The sequence below is a fragment of the Dicentrarchus labrax genome, unplaced genomic scaffold (genome assembly GCF_905237075.1).
Source record: "Dicentrarchus labrax unplaced genomic scaffold, dlabrax2021, whole genome shotgun sequence".
NCBI lineage: Eukaryota > Metazoa > Chordata > Actinopteri > Moronidae > Dicentrarchus > Dicentrarchus labrax.
Window position 1 is genome coordinate 546,223 of NW_026136703.1, and position 22,005 is coordinate 568,227.

General features: G+C 39.6%; 1 long non-coding RNA gene across 1 annotated transcript in view; it reads right to left on the reverse strand.

The window, feature by feature from the left end:
- LOC127354510 (uncharacterized) overlaps positions 1-21,428 on the reverse strand; it is a 41,487-nt gene extending 20,059 nt beyond the window's left edge. Inside the window, exon 1 of the long non-coding RNA XR_007881567.1 lies at positions 21,347-21,428. This is a non-coding gene — a long non-coding RNA (uncharacterized LOC127354510). The remainder of the gene's footprint in view (positions 1-21,346) is intronic.
- Between the last annotated feature and the right edge of the window lie 577 nt (positions 21,429-22,005).

The window sequence follows — 22,005 nt, forward strand, 5'->3', positions numbered from 1 at the left end:
CCTTGGACCTGCTAAGTGATGCAGGTGGCTCGCTTTAATATGCTGGAAAATGTATTTTTCTCTCCTGTAAATCCTTTTTAACACCTGCTAAATATTACAAGTGTTTTTCTTAAATCACATTTGCTTGCCTCTGGCTTTGAAGGGAAGCCCAGTTATGTGCTGTTGAAAATGTTATTTTGGTGTTTTATGATCCTTTTTAACAAAAAAACTGCCCTCAAGGTCATTGATGAAGAAGAGATGCAGACTTTTTTGCTTTTTTTGCTTGTACGACACACCTGTGCAACTTGTATGCATGCTTGATGAGATAGGTGGACAGTCATGTAAAAGACACAAACTTCAGGCAAAGAATACATTTTACAGAAACATACTTCCTCTTTTGTTATTGTTAGATGTGAGATACCCCACAGCAAAGAATCAGTTATGTCCAAATCATATATGAAAAGCATATTACACCAATACATGTTATATGAATGAGTATGTTGCCCAGATCTCTGTTACCCTTACATAACTGTTACCCGTCCAGCTGGGGGCTCCAGCTGCGTCAGCAGCTTAGGATAATGTACATTGATGAGCTGTTACTGCTTTACAGTGCACAGGGGAAAAAAGAAAACTGTGCTCAGTTGCTGAGTTTTGAATTCTATATTAATTTTGTATAAGTTAGAAAAATAAACAACTGAAGGTTAAATAGCCTCTTACACAACCTCAATTTCAGATTGGGCTTTCTTCAAGAACAAGCACAACTATGTGTGTCTTTTCTTCTTGATAAACTTTTCTTTTCCAATTTTATTTTCTACAAGCTTATCTCCCTTGTTAATTCAGGTAGTAGCATCACAATGAGGAGAATGTTAAGTAGCCTGTGCTGCTAGCTAGCAAGAGAATAAAAATTTACCCTAGCCCACAACTTTTTATTGGGGCGTTCTCCAATTCTACGATAATATTTAAATCAAGGCCCAACCCCCATAAGCTGTGTAAAGAACATATTGCATTGCATGTAATTCTGCCTGCATGGACGTGCTCATAACACTGAGCCCATCCACTCTGACCACAAGAACAAAATTGTTAGCAGGAATTTTCTGCTTTTGAACAGTTGCCAGCGAAAGCCAAGAGGGATGGATGTGGAAGGAGAGTGATAGATATCTCTTAGCCGGGGGAGAGAGAGAGAGAGAGAGAGAGAGAGAGAGAAGCAAGAGGCTAACACTAATCCACTTATTAAGGCAACAACTTCAAGCCTGGAACCTGCGCCAGATATTAATACCTAATCACGAGTTAATTAAAGGAGGGTTAGTTAGCACCTAATCCACTGTGATGGGGGGTGGGGAGGTGATAGTGATGGGGAGTGTCCTCAGGGGCTCACGAGGGGATGGGGGGTGGGAGGCCAGCTATAGTGCTAACACTAAGTGGCAACACCAAAACTGTGGACTGGAGATATAATTAACTCCAAGGTGCCAAAGTTGCATTGGTTTTTAAAATATTTTATAGGAGTATTTGAAAGAGAATACATTAGCACTTTTGGAATTTTCCAGGTGTGAGAGATGATTAATGTACCATAAGGCAAAGATGTTGCTAAGGTGGAACTACATATTCAGTATTCAGCCTTTGAGTGCATGTCTTTTGTAGACTTACTTGTTTTAATGTGATAGATTTAATGTGTGTCTGTGAAGATTCCAAAATGTCACACAAAACAGAGTTTACTGAGATACGTACACAGCCCACATCAAGCCCAAAGACCTAACTTAACCCAGCTGTTAATGCCAAAATTGAGAACTGAACCTGAAGTTTTAGTTACACAATAGCCCCAAATCAGTATGATATTATATCAGCATTTAGCCAGTTTTACATGTCAAAAATAATTTACTTATTGTGAAGAGGATAACTCTGTACATACTCGAAATGCAGGATCCAGTGTAGGGACTAAAAGCCGGAATTTCTGCTTCAACTTCAAGATCTTGTTGCTCTTCCCCAAGTCCCCAACTTAATAGAAGTGCAACACTAAATCATTTAGTACCTTTTCAATTTTTTACAATAACACGATGTATGGACATTACTACATGATTCATATTTATACACTTATGTGTAGATGGCCAGTGTGGATAGCTCTACAAATTAATAACAGCACGCTTCTAAAATAGGTGACACTTAACAAACTAACAAACTATACTGTATGTATACATGATGCCACATTTACAGTACCAACATCTTCTGAGGTAATAAAGCTCTTTGATCAGTAGAGATTCAGACAGGACATACAGAGAGAGAGAGATATAGGTCTATAAACCATGAAACAGTGTTCCCTGTTGGAATGAAACAGTTGACCTTGAGGTTAAGTGGCATGAGTTGCTTATCCACTAAGCCAAAGCTACCACGTTAATTATTAGGGACCGAGCCAGCGACCGCTGGAGGTCCCTATTGTTTTTGCTCGATTTCTTCTTCTTCTTACCTATTACTACTTTTAGCCCCCTTTGACTGCATTTTGCCCCCGTGAACATATATGAAAACTCAATTTTATTTGGCAAAGTTGTCAGGCCTGGTGAAAATGGGGATATTCTATGCGTCGCTTTCAGGTTGGCCACTAGGTGTCGCTACTATCATAAAAAATGCGTTTAGGCTAATAACTTCTGCATAGTTTGTCGCACATTCAAAAAACTTATAGCCACGCATTCGGTAAATGGAGCTGAAGCTCCCCATATAGGCCACGCCCGCTTCCGCCTATAATTTTTCTCCGCTAGAGCGCGAAATGTCCTTAAACTACTTTTCCGTGTTCCCTCCATGCACTTTGTCCGATTTGCACAAAATTTTTCACGTAGCATCTGAGGACCCTCATAATAAAAAAGTGATTAAAAGAATTTTGATATTTAAAAAAACCAGCACGTTATAAAATTAGCACTTCCTGTGGATTTTTCGTCAAAAAAGGAAGTGGACCATTTCTCCACATTGGTATGTCCGATTGACACCAAACTTAAGTCCATAGTTCCACATGTCTTCCTTAAGCATCGTGCACAATTTCAGGCCATCGCCACAAGGTGGCGCTCTTTAAAATGAAGAAGTTCATATCTCTACAACGGTATGTGTGATTAAGATGAAACTTGGTACAATGCTTCCCCATGGCTCCCTGAAGCTCACTAAAAACAACAATCCGCCACCAGGTGGCGCCGTGGTGGCATGGTAAATTACTGTGCGGAGATAGTTGTAATATGAAATTCACAGGGCACGTGTAGACTGGTGCCTGAAGCTCACATACCAAAAATCGTGTCTGTAGCACCCCCTACAGGATAATAAAACAGCAGCCCTGGCGCCACGTTTCACCGATTTTTATGAAACTTGGTATGCACGTGTAACATGCCGGGACCCATACCCGAAACCCCACAGGAAGTCGACCATTTTGATTTTGATTTTAACTTTCGGCGAACTTTTCGCGTTGTATTTGAACGAACCTCTCCTAGGGAATTTATCGGATCTGCTTCAAAATTTGTGAGTACAGTCAAAAAACGGTTCTGATTAAAAGTTGTGCTATTTGTGCATGTACGTTGAAAGGCGTGTCCGTGGCGTGCCCTCAAAGTTGGCCATAGTGAATTCCGTGCGCATTTTCGGTGAATTTTTCACGTTGTATTTGAACAAACTCCTCCTAGAGAATTTATCAGATCTACTTCAAAATTGGTCAGTACAGTCAAAAAATGGTGTTGATTACAAGTTTTGCTATTTGTGAATGTACATTGAAGGGCGTGTCCTTGGCGTGGCATCAAAGTCAGCCATTTTGATTTTTTTGGTCATTTTCTGTGATTTTTCGCGTTGTATTTGAACAAACTCCTCCTAGGGTATTTATCAGATCTGCTTCAAAATTAGTCAGTACAGTAAAAAAATGGTGCTGATTAAAAGTTGTGCTATTTGTGATTGTACGTTAAAGGGCGTGTCCGTGGCATTCCCTCAAAGTTGGCCAGGTTGAATCGAATGTCAAACTGTGATGCTATTTCCAGCATTTAAGGGCTTCTGTTTTAACCAACTCCTCCTACAGATTTTATCAGATTGACTTCAAATTGGATCACTTCAATCTACACACATTGGTTATCAAAAGTTGTGCTATTTGTGACTGTATGTTTAACAGTGTGCCCGTGACGAGGTGTCGAATTCCACCGATTGGCCATCAAACAGATAGTACTCATATCTTCAGTGTACAGTCTCACCCTGAACACGTCCTCATAACTTCAGCGTACATGATCCAATCTCAATGAAACTTCACGTGTTTGATAACAGTCCCACCCTGAACACGTCTACATGACAATATTCAGACATAGTGATAGCGCCACCAACTGGCAACAGGAAGTAAGCGCTGCGTGTCGATTTTGAGCTGATTAACGGCAGATTTTCATGTTGTGGTCCGCACGTGCTACGACGGCCCGCGACACGGCCACAGCACGCCCCGAGTTGCATGGAGTGCGAGGTCCCGCCCAACGCTGCTTGCAGCTTTAATTAATATTGTAATCTATGCATACTGGTGTGACAATGTGAAATGATACAATCTATACTGCATTCTATATACGACCACCTGTTATCATGTTAACTGTGCTATCAACATGACAACCAAGAAAACTCCATCTACTGAGGGAGACCGTGATAGCTGTGTTCTGTTCCACAGTATACACAAACAGTACTGATTGCACCCTCAGTCTATGAATGTGTGTGAATGGGTGAATGTGACGTAGTGTAAAGTGCTTTGAGTGGTCAGTAGACCAAAAAGGCACTATATACACACAGATCAGCCATAACATTATAAGTACTGACTGGTGAAGTGAATAACACTGATTATTTGGTTATCATGGCACCTTTCAGTGGGTAGGATATGTAATTCAGGTTACTAGGCCCTTATTAGAAGTCCAGTTTATCAGTTAATTGATTAGATCAATAAATTAATAATTTCTTATTTTTTATGTGACAGATAAATTAATTAATTAATCTTACACAAAATGAATAAATAGGATTTATGATTAAAATCTTAAATATGTCAATAAATAGAGTTATAAAAAATATTAATATACACAAGTTTATTTATATCTGTTTAAAAAATAATATTTTGTTTATTTCAAGTGTGGCGAACGTGCCTTTCTCAAAGTGTACAAGATTCGGGTGACATGAGGAGTTCAAGTGATGTAACATAGCGTAACCAATCAGACGCCGTCAGGGTGTACTTGCCGTCGTGTTTTTGTTTTTTCTCTCTCTGCCGGACCGTCGTCGAGGTGGCTGCATGCTAACCTCTCTCTTCTCTCTCTCTCTCTCTCTCTCTCTCTCACACCCCAACTGGTCGAGGCAGATGACCACCCACCTAGAGCCGAAGGATCTGTCCTAGGTTTCTGCCTTTTAGGCAATTTTTCCTTGCCCTTGTCGCCAAGTGCTTGCTCATGGTGGTACTGTTGGGTCTCTGTAAATAATGTTTTAAAGAGTTTGGTCTAGACCTGCTGTATTTGAAAAGTGTCCTGAGATAACTTCTGTTATGAATTGGCGCTATACAAATAAAATTGAATTGAATTGAATTGAATTGAATTAACCTTTTGCTGCAGATATTACTGTTTTGTGTGAGAGAGCCAGATATTATTTTTTTTTGATTTATTCTAAATTTTATTTCTTTAATCAACACAATATAACACACTTACCTGTTGGTTGTGTGAATTCTTTACTCTGTCACTCAATGCATATTGCTAATACCCCTTTCTCCTATAGTGATCTAGACTTCTGATTTTCTGGTCCACGAGGTAATTAATGCACTGATAAAAAAAACATATCTGTATCTCCCAGTCTTTACCATCAACAGTTAGAGCTGAGGCAGGTTACAGATACATTAGGTAACAAGTGAACATATTGTGCTCAAACTTGATGTGTTAGAAGCAGGAAAAATGAGCAGCGTGAGGATTTGAGCAACTTTGACATGGGCCAAATTGTGATGCTAGATGACTGGGTCAGAGCGTCTCCAAAACTGCAGCTCTTATGGGGTGTTCCCGGTCTGCAGTGGTCAGTACCTATCAAAAGTGATCCAAGGAAGGAAAAGCAGTGAACTGGAGACAGGGTCATAGGCTGCCAAGGCTCATTGATGCATATGGGGCCCGAAGGCTGGCCCATGTGGTCTGCTCTAACACGGGGCTGCGTAACATTATGACTACCAGATTGCTCTGGTCATAATGTTATGGCTGATCAGTGGAAGTGCAGTCCATTTGCCATTAACTCATATTACTCCCTGCTTCCTGTTCAGGGAATATCAGTTAAGAGAAATCCCCTTGCCAAAATGTGTCCCTTTGGAAAACCCTGCAATGGTAAATGGAGTGTACTTGCAATGCTGTGAAAAAGTATTTGCCCCCTTCCTAAATTTCTTATTTGTTTGCATATTTGTCACATTCAAATGTTTCAGATCGTCAAACCAATTTTAATATTAGAAAAGATAACCTGAGTAAATACAAAATGCAGTTTTTAAATGATGATTTCATTTATTAAGGGAAAAAAGCTATCCAAACCTACCTGGCCCTATGTGAAAAAGTAATTGCCCCCTAAACCTAAAAACTGGTTGTGCCACCCTCGGCAGCTTTTACACTACATGCCTCTAAGGACATTTATTTTCCGTATTGTCAGATTTTCTTGAATCTATATTCACTAAATCTATATTCATGAAAATCTACTTTCATCACTACAATCAATATATATCCTATTAAAAAAATATATGAAAATCAATCTTATATTTCAGCTTAATTTTTTTAATTTAAATTGTATGATTATATTTATAAAGGGGAGGTACGTTATGCAAGTAGTAAACCCTCAACCCATCATAACTTTGTTTCAACAATTCATTTTGTTGTTTGATGAGCCTTTTCACTATACCTCCACTAGCTGGGAGTTGGGTTTTACATTTATCTGAAGAAGTGCTAATTTTCAATCCTCCGGTGTGGTTATATGGCCAAGATAGTGCACTGATTGCAAAACGAGTTGCTTCTTTAAAAAAAACAAAAACAGCATGATAATTTTCTTTCTAAAACCGAACAAAGACTCTGTGTCAGTTTGACAATCCCTTTTTGTCAGGGAGCACACTAAAAGATTGTCAATCTACTCAACACGTGTACTATAACATGGTGGCTACCAATGTACAAGGTTTTCAGCTACAGTCACAGCACCAGAATGGGACTAGAGGAACAACCCTGTGCCATCTGTGTCCAAGTATAACCATTACAAGTAAAACAAACCAGAACTATGAGTCAGGATTCACCAGAATGCTAAGTCTGCATTCGCTGAATCAATTTCCTAAAAACCACCAGGATCCTAATGGAACCTGTGACATTAGTATTGCAACATTTGGGGCTGGAAGTTGCACACCTTAATTTATCCCCCTGAGATCTTGACATCACACCCCTTTGTCCTTGTAGCAAGTCTCTTAACTACTGTGGGTTCCCTAAGCACACAATCCAACAACACTGGTCTGTTGTACAACACAACTTTTATTAAATTGTAGTCACCACAGACAACATAAAACAACTTCATATATCTATCTATCTCGCTCGCTCGCTCGCTCTCACTTGTCTGTCTGTCAGCCCAGATCCAGCACACTACTGCAATATAAGGAGAGAGTGATTACTCAGTAAGTACCAGCTGTAATCATCAACTCATGGCACTGCTCTCACAAGCCTTACCCACACCTCTATCTCCTGCAGCTGAGTGTTAACCACACCCACCTCCACAGTCCTCTTTTATCAAACATCACTCTACACCATCTTTAAACAATCTATGGTACGTGTACCTATGATAGATAACACAACCTGGTTACATGGTGCCAAAATCGAACATCCTTACCCACCTTGTTTTCTAATATTTTTCAAATTTCAGCAATGCCGGTAAGAGGGTAAAGTAAGGATTTAAATTTCCCCAGTTTGATCCCCATTTCTACTTCAGACTCACCGGCCAGGTTGGCTTGGAACTCCAATGGGCTTATCGTTCACAAACCTCCCAATCATACTGATCTTTCCATACCAGTGTATGGTCGGATCTTATCATTCACACACTACCTTTAGGCAACTCAGTTCAGCCAGGTGGCTTGTATGACGCACCCTTGTAGTATGTATACCAGACACTGACTGAGTCACCACAAAGTTTATATTTTTACTCTTTTATGTCTTTTGCACACACATGTTTTGGGTTTCTCTTCGACTGTTGCTCGGAGGAAGAGCGGGTCATCCTCTAATCGGAAGGTTGTTGGTTCAATCCCCGGCTCCTGCCGCCGCATGTCGAAGCATCCTTGAGCAAGATACTGAACCCCAAATTGCTCCCGATGCTGTGCATCGGTGTGTGAATGTGTATTAATGTGTTAGTTTCTGTTCGATGGACTTTGCCATCACTGAGTGAATGTGTGTGAAAGGGGGAATGTGGCACGTAGTGTAAAAGCGCTTTGAGTGGTCGGAAGACTAGAAAGGCGCTATACAAGTACAGGTCCATTTACCATTTACCATTCACCAACCAAACACTCCTTCTAACTCCGCAAATCCTCAATAACGGCCACCATTATCTTTATGCGGTTAACTGTCTAATAAGATTTACATTAATGTGCATTCCTTTCTTAGATTTGTCTCTTATCTTTCTTCTGTTAAAACTTTTTTTTCCTTTTCTGTTTTTGTCTTTTTAGTTTACTTCTCTATTTTTTTTTTTTTTTTTGCCTTTCTTCATCGGTTTCGGCACCACACAGGAAACAAATGAAATCGGGTTTCCAATACCCCTCAGGAATTATATGGAAACAGGCTCCCAGTACCACTCAGGAAAACATGGGTCCTACACATAGTTCCAACATGTGAACAAACCAGACAGTCACCACCACAAAGGAAAAATACCTACCTAACACCATACTCACTTTTCCAATAGATGGAGCGTTCACTGTCCACCAGCTGTGTCTGACATCAGGCAGGATCCTGTCCTCCGTTTGTCGAAGCAGAACTTCCCCTGCAAGCACTTAACCTTCAGTCTAGACCCAGGAGTTGATCAGCAGCATGTCCATCCCATCCTCTTTGCCAAAAGGTACGGGGAATTTTTTCACAATATTAAGAGTTGCTAGTTCTCTGAAGAATTACGAACCAAGTGTGATGAATCAAGTTCCTACAGTACATGCAGCATGGAAATAATACCTCAGCATAGATGTTCTCTCCAGACTTCCAGAAGGATCTACCTTATATACCATCCAGTACATACAAGCACACCTGGTGACTCTTCTAACAGTGCCACTGTAAATCATTGGTGAAGGCCTTAGGCCTTCCTCAACACCATGGCCCTTTGATCTGACAGTGTGACTATCCATGATTCTTATCAGACTTCCTCCTACCAAAAAAATCACTTACCCCCTAACCCAACCTCACCAATATATTACCAATACTAAAACATTTATCTCCCACAACACAGTTCCCTTTGGACTGAGCTTTGTTTGTCTTTTCAGAATCTTAAAAGTCCGTACTGTGTAAGTTACTCTTTGTGTTGTCCCTGTCAACATGTGTGTGAAATCTCAAAGTTCATTCTTAAATTATGTGTTTTTCTAGGGCATAATGAGGTTATAAAGTTGATCTTTGATCTTTTGGGTTTAAACTCATCACTGCACTGTTGTATCCCATTAAACATATGTGTGACATTATGTCTGAATTACAACATCAATTCTTGAAAACGTGTTTGTCAAGGTCAATTTGAGGTCACAGTGACCTTTGAGTCAAAAGTGTCATCAATTCATTGTCCAACCAATTGTGAAATAATATGTTTTGTGATGTCACAGTGACCTTTCACCAACAAATTCTTATCAGTTCATCCTTGAGTCCAAGTGGACGTTTGTGCCAAGTTTGAAGAAATTCCCTAGGGGAGTTCCTGAGATATTGCTGTGATCGATGGACAGCAACCTCCAAAAATCAATACTAATACTACAAAATTGTACTTTCCATTTACAATTTTGTTTTTTCGAATTACCAAAACATTTTGGCCCTAATGTCTCTCAATAGCGTATATATGAACTTTCACTGCTCTGTGTTCTTCCTCAGCCTCACTTCTGTGTCTCTGATATGTGTGTCTTCTCCCTCTACTCTGGCTTTCAACGCATCATTCTGTCTCTATCCACTATCATTCATTTTATCCTCCTCTGTCTCTGTCCCTGTCTCACGCTCATCCTCCACAGCCTCCTCCACCTCCTTCCTCTCTTTTTCTCCCTCTTCCACCTCCTCTCCCTTTTCCCTTTTCCTGTCCTCTGGCTTCCTCTTGGATGTGTGTTTTAGAGAAATTGTCAAATCACCACCTCTCAACTCCCCCTTGTGGCGCTGTTCTCATTCATTAGCACAAACACTCACGCAAAGGTAGACTTGCAGCAGTATAAAGCCAGAGAGAGTTGTACACACACTCTCGTCTCCATTGTAATGAGGATGTTGAGCAATAAAAGAGGAGTTGCCAGTCCGATGGCAAGAGTGTGTGCATTAGCATTTGAAAGGAGCCGAATTAGCCATCGTCTCCAGTAAATGACTCTGGATGTCGGGCTAACACAGCTTTTATTGAAGGACGGATTCACAGCAGAGGAAAAAGAGGAAGATGCGGCGGCAGAAAGAGAGGTGACGGCTTCCGAGTCTAAACACTATTCAAATGCAGCTGCTGCTAGAAAACACATGGCAGCTCTTCCTTCACAACAATCCCCAGTGGGCTCGGACATGGCGTTATTTTTAATTTTACCTTTAACCTTTAATTTAATCTGAACCTTGACTACTGACTCATTAGCTCCCACAAATAACAGGAGAATCAAGGAAGGAGATGTTAACCCCGGGGAGAGAAGAAGAATAGAGAGATGGAGCGGTGATAAAAGGTTATGAGATAAAGAGGGGTCAGCAAACCTTGGCTGTCCAGACATGACAGAAAGGTCACAGAGGGAGGGAGTAAACAGATGTAACTTCACTGATGGCAGCAGTCCAAAGGTCGATGTTTTTCCCTCTCTTCCGTCTTAATTTTTCTCCCCCCTCCCTTAAGGTTGAGATTAATTTGCCTGTTATCTCCCTAATCTAAATCAACAATATTAATTACATGCATACTCGTGCCAAATGGTTTGTGCAATGTCAAAAGTACAGTGCAAACATATAAACATGATTACTGTGTAAATGAAAAGAGGGGTCGTGACAAACATACAGTGAAGTCAGTGATATTAACAATGTGCATGTTACAGATTTTGTGTACGGCTACATTTGCCAGTTTCCTTTTCGCACTTGACAGTGTGCATGAGACAGAGGGAACCTCTGGATTCACACTGCAGGGAATGAAGTCCCTATGGGAAAATTATGGAAATATTGCAGATAATTGAAGTATAAGATAAGATGGGTAAGATGTACCTTTATTGATCACACATAGGATAAATTTTAGTTAGACTCAGCAGCATAGGGGAATGTAGTGTAAATGATAAACCCACTATTGCATATTAATGTATCCTCTAAATAATTATTTGTAATTTGTATTACTAACTATTTCTATATCCTTCCTATAGCTCTACTTACACTCATACTCTGTCTTGGGCCCACTGCTGGTATTGTCATATCATAGGAGCGCCACTTAAACATTCAAGTACTACAAGAAAGCACAATAAAAACAAAAATATTTCTATTACTAACACCATATTTAATAATAACATGCAAACAGCCATTTTCATACATTTTAGGTCATCTTTGTTGTTTACAGCCAAACAACAAATGAAGGCCTAAAGCCTGCTCTCTCTCCCTTGCCATTATTTGCACCATACAAAATTCATGGAATGCCTTTTTAATTTTGATTTTAAGTTTGAATTTTGTATTTACGTTTGCTAACATTTTCTCAACGGCCTGGAAAAGAAGGTCAGATAGACTGTTTAATTAGAATGAATTTGACTTTTCAGTAATGTAAGCCTCAGTCAGTCATTTGGGTCTGTACTCTCTATTGATAGTCTGGAGATAGGAACGCAAAAGATGCTTTTCTTGTTTCCATGTGTATGTATATTTATATATTGATATACATGTTTGTGATGTAAATATACACCGATAAGCCTTAACATTCTGACACATGGGCACCCTGGTGGTCATAATGTTATGCAGCCCCAAACCAACAGTGATGGTGTGTTCTGACACCTTTCTATTAAAACCACCAGTTTGAACTACAGTAGCTCGTCTGTTGGATCGAACCACATGGGCCAGCCTTCGCTCCCCACATGCATCAGTGAGTCTTGGCGCCCCTGTCTCTGGTTCACTGCTTTTCCTTTCTTGGACCACTTTTGAAAGATATTGACCACTGCAGACCGGGAACACCCCACAAGAGCTGCAGTTTTGGAGATACTCTGATCCAGTTGTCTAGTCATCACAATTTGGCCCTTGTCAAAGTCACTCAGATCCTCACGCTGCCCATTTTTCCTTCTTCTAACACATCAACTGGAGGACAAAATGTTCACTTGATACCAGTGTTACTCACTTTACCTGTCAGTGCTCTGATGTTATGACTGATCAGTGTATGTATGCGTATGTATGTATGTATGTATGTATGTATGTATGTGCATAAGGGTTTTTATTTTTTTCCATGATGTTTGACAACTGTAATTCTGGTTCTGGCTTGACTGAATGGTGTAACTGCATGCATGAGACAATAATAAAACTTTGTTCATTTACTCATGTAGTCATACATTTTAAAAATAGAATTGTTTTTATTTTAATTGTAAATGAAGGGGTGATTTAAAGTGATATTATACAACAATCTTGTGCGGCAGATTATATTTAATTATATAATTGTATGACATTATTTTGACATCATGTCTGGGGCCAGAGGGAGGGATTTGCGAAGCCGGCAGTTTGAGATCCCCAAAGTAGACTGTTGCTCTATCCTGTGACTAAGGACCAGTGGTGATTCTGGTAATGCTGCTTCTTTGAGTAATGAATCAACTTGATGATTGACAGAAAATTAATTAGTTAACAATTTTGATCTTTATTTAATTGCTTGAGTCATTTTTAAAAGCCAAGATGCCAAACATTCACTGGTGAAAGTGTGAAAATGAGCTGAAGATCTTTGGCTGGACAAAACAAGCTGATTGAATATGTCAGCTTGGGCTTTGGGGAATTGTGGTATTTTGTGGTAAGATTTTATTAACCATTAACAATTAATTGATGAACCAAGAAAATAGTCATCAGACTTATCAGTGACTCAATTAACAGTTGCAGCCCTTAAAACTAATCACCTTCATCTTTCTAACATTATCTGAATTTTAGTCACTGGGAAGCTCTGTCTGCACCTCTCTTAATTTGACCACGATGTTGACAGAAATTTCCTGGTTCAGGCATTTATACCTTCAGATCAATCACTGGTGATTTATTTATCTCTAGCAATAAAAATATGAATAAATATATTATTTAAGAGAAACAAAATAAACACAGTCATATTTCAAACATTAGCTTCAATTGTTTTCCTGGCTGAGCTTTAGCACTGTGACTACATAAGCTATTAATTTTAAAAGCTATATTTCAAAAATAAAACATCCACAGTAATTCAGGAGACAAGTTGGTTTAAAAACCATATACACCAAGTCACAAGACTGCAGCTCTTGATCCACTTTCAGATGTGTGTATCTTGCATACATTACATCTCATTATAGGAAAACCATGTAAAAGATATTTATATAAATATCCATAATTAAAAAATATAAGGCACAGTGATAATCTCACAACACACACTATAACATCATTATTTATTTATATATTACACTATTAGATATATGAAGCACCTATAGAAAAAAACTATTAAGTATACTGGAGATATCACACATTAAGTCAGTATATAAATATGAAGAGTACCATTAAGACATTATGAGGCCATTATGAATGTACTATAGTGTGTCACAAATACCATATTAGAAATATAGAAAAATACTATAACAGAATACAATGACATAGTTAAGTCTGCACTTACTCTAGTAGCCATTGCATGGATTCTGTATGAATATTATAAGGATATCACATCAGTAGTAGTAGCATAGGTTCCCCATTGAATACCAATGACAAATAATAAGTGCCTTTAAGGATACTATGAGTTACAAAGCAATGTAAGTACTCCTAGAAGAAATAAAAATGATGAGTAAACTATTCAGTACCGCAGAAACAGAGTTACAACTTACAGAAACATAATATTGTTTTGAGTACACTTTGGTCACTCTCTATCTGTCCTTGCTGGATATCTGTCCATCCTCACATCACAGAAGCGGGAACAACGCAGCCCAAGGCTGATGATGGAGGAGGAGGAGGAGGAGGAGGTGGTGTGGATTGCTGGTCATTAGCTGTAGCATTCGGATTAGCCTGAGCAGAGCGGCTAGTTGCAGCTTAGATGAGGCTAATTAGATCTGTCTATCTGAACACATCCATCTTCTGCTCATCCCTCCTCCCTCGCTTCCCCCTCTCCAAATAAATTGCTCCTTATTACTCTATCATTCAGGTTATTGCCTATGAAATAATGAGACACTCCTGGTCAGGGCCAGCATAATTGATTTTTTTTTTTTTTGTTTGTGTGTGTGTGTGTGTGTGTGTGTGTGTCTGTGTGTCTGTGTGTGTGAGAGAGAGAGAGAGAGAGAGAGAGAGAGAGAGAGAGAGAGAGAGAGAGAGAGAGAGAGAGTGTGTTCAAGGTATTGGTATTATTAGCTGGCTAGGGTTTACTGAGAAGATTAGCTGATGGAAATGAGAAACGAAAGCAAAACACAGATTTATATATATATTTGTAATTTTGCACCTGCCTTCCTAGAGAAGTAATTTGGTGTTTCAGCAAAAAGTGCTACCTTTTCACACAAATGTTGTACAGATTTAATATGTAGATTGTGTACAATGCACTCTCTCTATAAAGATGTGGACATAATGGGTGGTCTAGGATGAAATATAAACTTCTCAAATATCAGTATCCCTCTATTGATCCTTTTACTCTGTCTTCCTCACACACACACACACAGACACACACACACACACAGACATCACATATACGAGGGCTGAGGAGGAAGGAGGGGCTGCAGTATAAATGTTTCATTTCTCCTGAATGGCAGGTTAAGTGAGGATACGATAATACTGCCGACAGTAATGGCAACTTTAATTTCCTTTTTCTATTGTAGAGATTTATGTGGAGAAATTAAATTCCAGCAGCTTGCAGGCCTTAATAATCATTATACAGTGCAGAGAGTGAAAAGAAAAGGAAAACAGTTTTCATGGTCACAATATATAAAAGAAGCAGGTTAAGCACCAGGGGAAAGAGAAGGTAATCTATGAGGGCTTAATAAACACAAAAGACATTATACAGATGTTTAAAAAGTCTCAGAGCATTGAGTAATATTGGTTCATAAAAGAGCAGAGGGCTATCATGAGCTCAAACAAGAGCGAAACCAGAGTGTTGCTGAACGGAGACCTGTGATGCAGTGTGTCACCTCTGCTCCGAGACAGTGACTTAAACAAATATGTCTCCCCTTTAAATAGAGCTTTAAAATAAAAACAGTGATTATCATTTCATCATATGGAAATATTCTAGATGTCAGGTATATTTCCCTGCAGTACAGCCTATGTTTGGGGTCTTAAAAAGCCTTAAATCCCAAGAATAGAATTAAAAATGAAGCTACATTAAAGCTACAGTAGCAACATTTTCTAAAAATAAATTTGTCATATTTGATGAAACTTTCACTGGGCCATCCAATCAGAGCCAAGAAAGACAGAGACGCTTTGGATTGGTTGGCTTGAACGTTATTGATTGTTGAGTTTCATTTCAAAAGCATCTGTATTTGACAACCTGGGAATGAGCCTCCACAATACATTTTCTCTTTCTTGGCTCTGACTGGTTGTTTTCATTCATGTGCAGTTAATTCTTACAAATGCCATTAGGACCACTAGTCAGTGGAACCTGTTTTTTTTTTTTTTTTTTTACAGATGATCTGTTTCATGTACTATTGTCAGGATAAACTTAAAGTATAGCAAATATGACAAAAAAGTTACCTACTGCAGAATGTAGACATTTCTACAGAATGTAGACATTTTTATTTTATTTTTTTTTTACCAAAAGCCAAACTTTAGCTGTTATGGCCTCCTTTTTCAGCATCAGGGCTAGTGTTCATGATGGAATCCACAGCAGCAGCCCAGTCTGCGACTAATGATAAATATGAGCAGAGTGCTGTGTCCGACCATGAACACTGTGCCACCCGCACATGCTCATTAAGGTTGTTGGTCTGACGGTGTGCTGTGTTGTGCAAACAGGGGGTTAAACTGCTGCATTCAGCTCGGCTGCTTGTCCCTCATTTATTAAAACCAAACCCTATCAGATGACAAGTGTCATTGAAGTTTGACATTGATAGAATAATCTGCACTCACTGCAGCTTCCTCACTCCACACGCTTCTGAGTGTACGTGTGTGAGTGTAGAACTTCTTAACAACGAAAATTCAAAAAATGCATCACATAACTATTTCCTGTGAATACAGGTGTATGTACACTGATCAGCCATAACATTATGAACACTGACATGTGAAGTGAATAACACTGATTACCTGGTTATCATGGCACCTGTCAGTGGGTGGGATATATTAGGCAGCAAGTGAACATTTTGTTCCTCAAAGTTGATGTGTTAGAAGCAGGAAAAATGGACAGGATAAAGATTTGAGAGATTTTGAAAAGGGCAAAATTGTGATGGGTAGGCAACTGGGTCAGAGCATCTCCAAAATTGCAGCTCTTGTGGGGTGTTCCCGGTCTGCAGTGGTCAGTACCTATCAAAAGTGGTCAGAGGAAGGAAAAGCGGTGAACCGGCTAATTACGACCACAAGAGTGCCTAGGTGCTGATAATGTTATGGCTGATTGGTGTATAAGTACATACACAAGCATGTATATAAATTTATAAATATACATACACATGGAAACAACAAAAGCAACTTTTGCATTCCTATCTTCAGACTATCTATAGAGAGTACAGACCCAAATGACTGACTGATTGTTTTGACTGAAATTTTTATACTACTAAAAAAAAAAAAAGTTGTAAGATGAAAAAATGCAGTATGTTTCTACGATGAATGTCTATGCCAAATATGGGCCAATCTGTAAATGTTATATTGGTAATGGTAAATGGTAAATGGACCTGTGTACTTGCCTTTCTAGTCTTCTGACCACTCAAAGCGCTTTTACACTACGTGCCACATTCACCCTTTCACACACATTCATAGTATCTTGCTCAAGGATACTTCAACATGTGGCACCAGGAGCCACCAACAACCAACAACCTTCCGATTAGGGGATGACCCGCTCTGCCTCTGCGCCACAGCCGCCCTTATATTGCTCTGTAAGACCCTGGCACCTATTTCTTTGACCAATTGGTGGCGCTAGATGAATATTCAGGGGATCAACAAGGTCTTTAGGATTCAACCTCTGGTAGCCATAGCAATCCATTCAGTTGTTGAGATTTAGTATGGACAAAAGTGGTGGACTAGACCAACATTGCCATCCCAAGAACAACATTCCTAGCATGGCTAAAACAAGTTACCACTCCTAGCATCCACACAGCTGTACGCTGACAATAGTTTGATTTGAAACAGCTAGTTTGATCCTTTCCCTCCTCTTCTCCAGTTACAATTAAATTAGTGGCAGAGAGACCAAGAGAGTGGCGAGAAGATTTAAAACAATAAAGGGAATAAATAAATAGACCCTCACCCTCAGGAAAATGTCCCTCTTAATATTCATTAACAGAGAACAGCGGGGAGTCTGTGAGAGTTGCCTCCCTGACATGGGACAGGGATTGAAATATTTAGGGAATGATGTAGGCCACTCTCCAGGGATACACTCCAGGCAGCTCTGTCTCTGATACCCCAACTTTTTGTAAGTTACTCCGATGAGACACTAATGTTTGACTAGGCATCTGTCTTTGTATATGTCACACATTTTCTTTTACACAGCAAACTCCTCATGAATCAACCCAAAACTGCAATGAAGAGTTAAAAGCGTTTGAGCATGCTGGACATCTCTCGATGAATGTTCAGATGTGGGAGTCAGAAGAAAAAAGTGTGAGAATAAAAGGCAAACAGGCAAGCTAAAAAATGTTGCAGTCAACTGATGTTGTCAGCTTGGATAAATGGGATAACTGTGTGAAATGTTTGGAGACTAGAGAGTGCACTGAGACTGCAAGCTACTGCTATTAAGTAAATGTTAGCATTCTAACACACTAAGCTACCATGGTAAGCAATCACAGTACATTTAGCATGTGAGCATGTTACTGTTGGTTCGATCCCCAGCTCCTCCCGCCACATGTTGAAGTATCCTTGAGCAAGATACTGAACCCCAAATTGCTCCCGATGCTGTGCATTGGTGTGTGAATGTGTATGAATGCATTAGTTTCCGTTCGATGGCCTTTGCCGTCACTGAGTGAATGTGTGTGAAAGGGTGAATGTGGCACGTAGTGTAAAAGTGCTTTGAGTGGTCGGAGGACTAGAAAGGCGCTATACAAGTACAGGTCCAATTACCATTTTATGTCTTATAGCACTTTGTTAAGTTTAAAGAATGTAATGCCACTGATGGTTGTGCTCCAAAAAAATTCACAGGGTGTCCAAAAAGCAATTTCCATGTTACTATACCAACTGCATTTTGTTGTTTCTGGAAACTTTGGCATGATGGTGGTCAGGAGATTACTAAAACAATTATCATCCATGCTCTGGATATCACAAATATCCACAACATATTTCATGAAAATTCCAAACTTTTGTTTTGAGTTTGGAATGGAAGTAAAGAGAATGTTTGGACCAGATTGTGGTTCCAAAAGAAGTCACATGATCCATATTAAAATGTCATTACAATCTGGCCAGTAGTTGTTGAAATGTCTAACTTTTGACCAAACCAAAGTGTTGGAAAGACTGACCGGGACAGTCACTTACTTTGACTCTTGTCATCTGTCACTTTCATTTTTGGAAAGCATCTTCGTTCTCTCTAAATCAAATCAGAAAGTTCACATGAGATCACTGCAGGTATATGCTGTCATGTCTACTAACTCTTATTTGCAGCTTCTTCACAAATGCTCCGGTGGATTCCATGCACAGTAGCTTGGACAGTGTCAAGTGCTCTCCTGTTTTAGCATTGCCCAACATACTCACACCTTACCTGTTGTACCTGCTAATGAGATATATGTGCTGCCCTCTCCTTGGGAAACCCAACACTCCCACTTCAAATCAACCATAGGGTGTTAACTACAGCAGTAGTGACAATAGCACACACACTGTTACAGAGGCAGGAACATGGAGGGCTCAGACCTGATTAGATGACTGTTTGTGTTTTTTTGTGCACAACACCTTGTGAGAGCTAATAAGTAGGGGTAGAGGGTAAATTAGCCCTTCTATAAATAAACGTGTAAGACAAAAGGTGGTAACATGCGGAGACAACAATCACGTTCTTATCAACGTGTGGTCACGTTTGGAGATGTGTGACCCAAGCCTGCTTTGTTTATCAATTCTCTTTCTTTCTCCCTGGCCTCCTCCCTCTCTGCTTGCTCATCCATGAAACCTTGGCTAAACAGAATGGAGGAAGAAAGAATGCTCTTTGATGAGTTCTTCCTTTCTCTAGCTTCTCGCAGTGGTAATGAACTATAGCAAACATGACCATGAGCCTGGATGCTGGCACGCTGCAAGGTTTCAGGTAAAAACAAAAGCTAAGGCCATTGAATGGATGACTGGAGTAATCAAGCAAACAGCTCTTCAAGGGCAAGGCCATGCAATCATGACATTCTGACACTTTGAACAAGCAACAAAGGCAGCGTACGGAAAAGCATCTCGCGCACGGTAGGTATGAATGGCTTTTGAGAGCAGCTCATGTGAAATGCAGTCAATACCGCTCTGGACAGAAATGGGTTTCATTTATTTGTTTACATAAGTCTGGTTACAGTTGAATGCTTATGCCACACACTGTGGCCATTGCCCGAAATATGTTGTTAGAAATAGTATGTTCCCACTTATCTCAATACACCCACCAGTCCTGTCAACCAGTAATATGGTTCAGATTTCCCCGTTTTTAGAAAGTCAGGTCAAAAATGCAAATCAGTATTGGGACTGACACTGGCTAGTAAGGAGCAGGGAGAAGTTACACCTCTACTTCGTTAGCCTACCTAGGTATTTGTGCTATGTCAAGTCCACGTGTGTCCCTATGAACCTAGCAAATAATCTCCTTTGTGAGTGACATCTCACTGGGTGCAGCTCAATGGAATCATTGTTAAGTATAGGCATGAGGCCAGGGATTGCAGTAGCACTACGGACAGTAGTTGAGTTGGCATCCCGTCTTGACTTAATGAAGTTAACTGACAGGTGAAATGATTTGTCTGGCTGATGACCAATCTGTTCATAAAGTCATCCTTACAAATAACTAGAGTATGCTTACCATTAAGTTCTATGGTCTATATTTATCAAAGAAAATTCACAATATTTAAAGGTTTAATATTTAGGATTTAGAGGCCTCTAGTGGTGGAGTTGCAGATTAAAAATGTGTACACCCCTATCTAGAGTCAGTGTTTGGTTTGTCCCTTCTGGGCTATTTTAGAAACATGACGGTTCAAATGGTAACAAGCAGTAAAAAAAGTGATTATACACTAATTAAAATACAAATATAGTTATAAAAATTATATTCTATTTGTACTTATAGAATAGAATTTAAAATCCTTCTTCTCACCTACAAAGCTCTTCATGGTCAGGCCCCTTCATATCTTAAAGAGCTCATAGTACCCTATTACCCCACTAGAACACTACGTTCTCTGAATGCTGGGCTACTTGTGGTTCCTATAGTCTCTAAAAGTAGAACAGGAGCCAGAGCCTTCAGTTACCAAGCTCCTCTCCTGTGGAACCAGTTTCCAGTTTTGGTTCAGGAGTCAGACACCCTCACCACATTTAAGAGTAGGCTTAAGACATTCCTCTTTGATAAAGCTTATAGTTAGGGCTGGATCAGGTGAGTCCTGAACCATCCCTTAGTTATGCTGCTATAGGCCTAGACTATCGGAGGATTTCCCATGATGCAGTATTGTAGTAGTATACTACAGATACTATAATCACTGCTCATTGTCCCCCATCGTTGTTGTCATCGTCGTCATCATCGTCTTCATGTTCATCATCATCAGTCACTACTATTATTGTAGTTGTTGCTACTGTTGTTGCTGTGCAATTCTGTCTGTCAGTCGGTCTGTCCCACCCCCCCCCTCACCCCAACTGGTCGAGACAGACAACCACCCAGCTAGAGCCGAAGGGTCTGTCCTAGGTTTCGCCTCTTAAAAGGCAGTTTTTCCTTGCCACCATCACCAAGTGCTTGCTGATGGTGGTACCGTTGGGTCTCTGTAAATAATGATTTAGACCTGCTCTATTTGAAAAGTGTCCTGAGATAACTTCTGTTATGAATTGGTGCTATACAAATAAAATTGAATTGAATTGAATTGAATTCAAATTGGATAGAGTTGAATTTCCCTCGGGATAAATAAAGTATCTATCTATCTATCTATCTATCTATCTATCTATCTATCTATCTATCTATCTATCTATCTATCTATCTATTTAGTTGCTACAATATAGACATCTAACCAAAAACTGCAAATTTTGCTATATATTTTTTTATAATTGAAATAGAATATATTTCTTGAATAAGATGATTAATTGGTTGTGGGAGTACAAATATAGTTTTGGTAAATGCTCAATATACAATTAAACAAATCAGGTGTGTGCACCCACTAAACCAGCCACCCTAACCCATCTATTAACTCCATGTGATTATAATTATTGCCAGTAGAGCACGTCATATTGTGACCCTTTTCTAAAAAGTCTGCTTGAATTAATGAGGTACTGTGTGGCACACAGTTTCTTCCCACGATCAGTTTCCAGATGCCTGAGGACCTCTCAGAATGAATGTAAAGACATTTTACTGCACACATCCTGTGTTATCAGTCCATGACCTTAAACAGGTCACTGACTAATGATGCTCTACATACTCTTCCACAGTAACATCTGTGGTGTGAGCCAC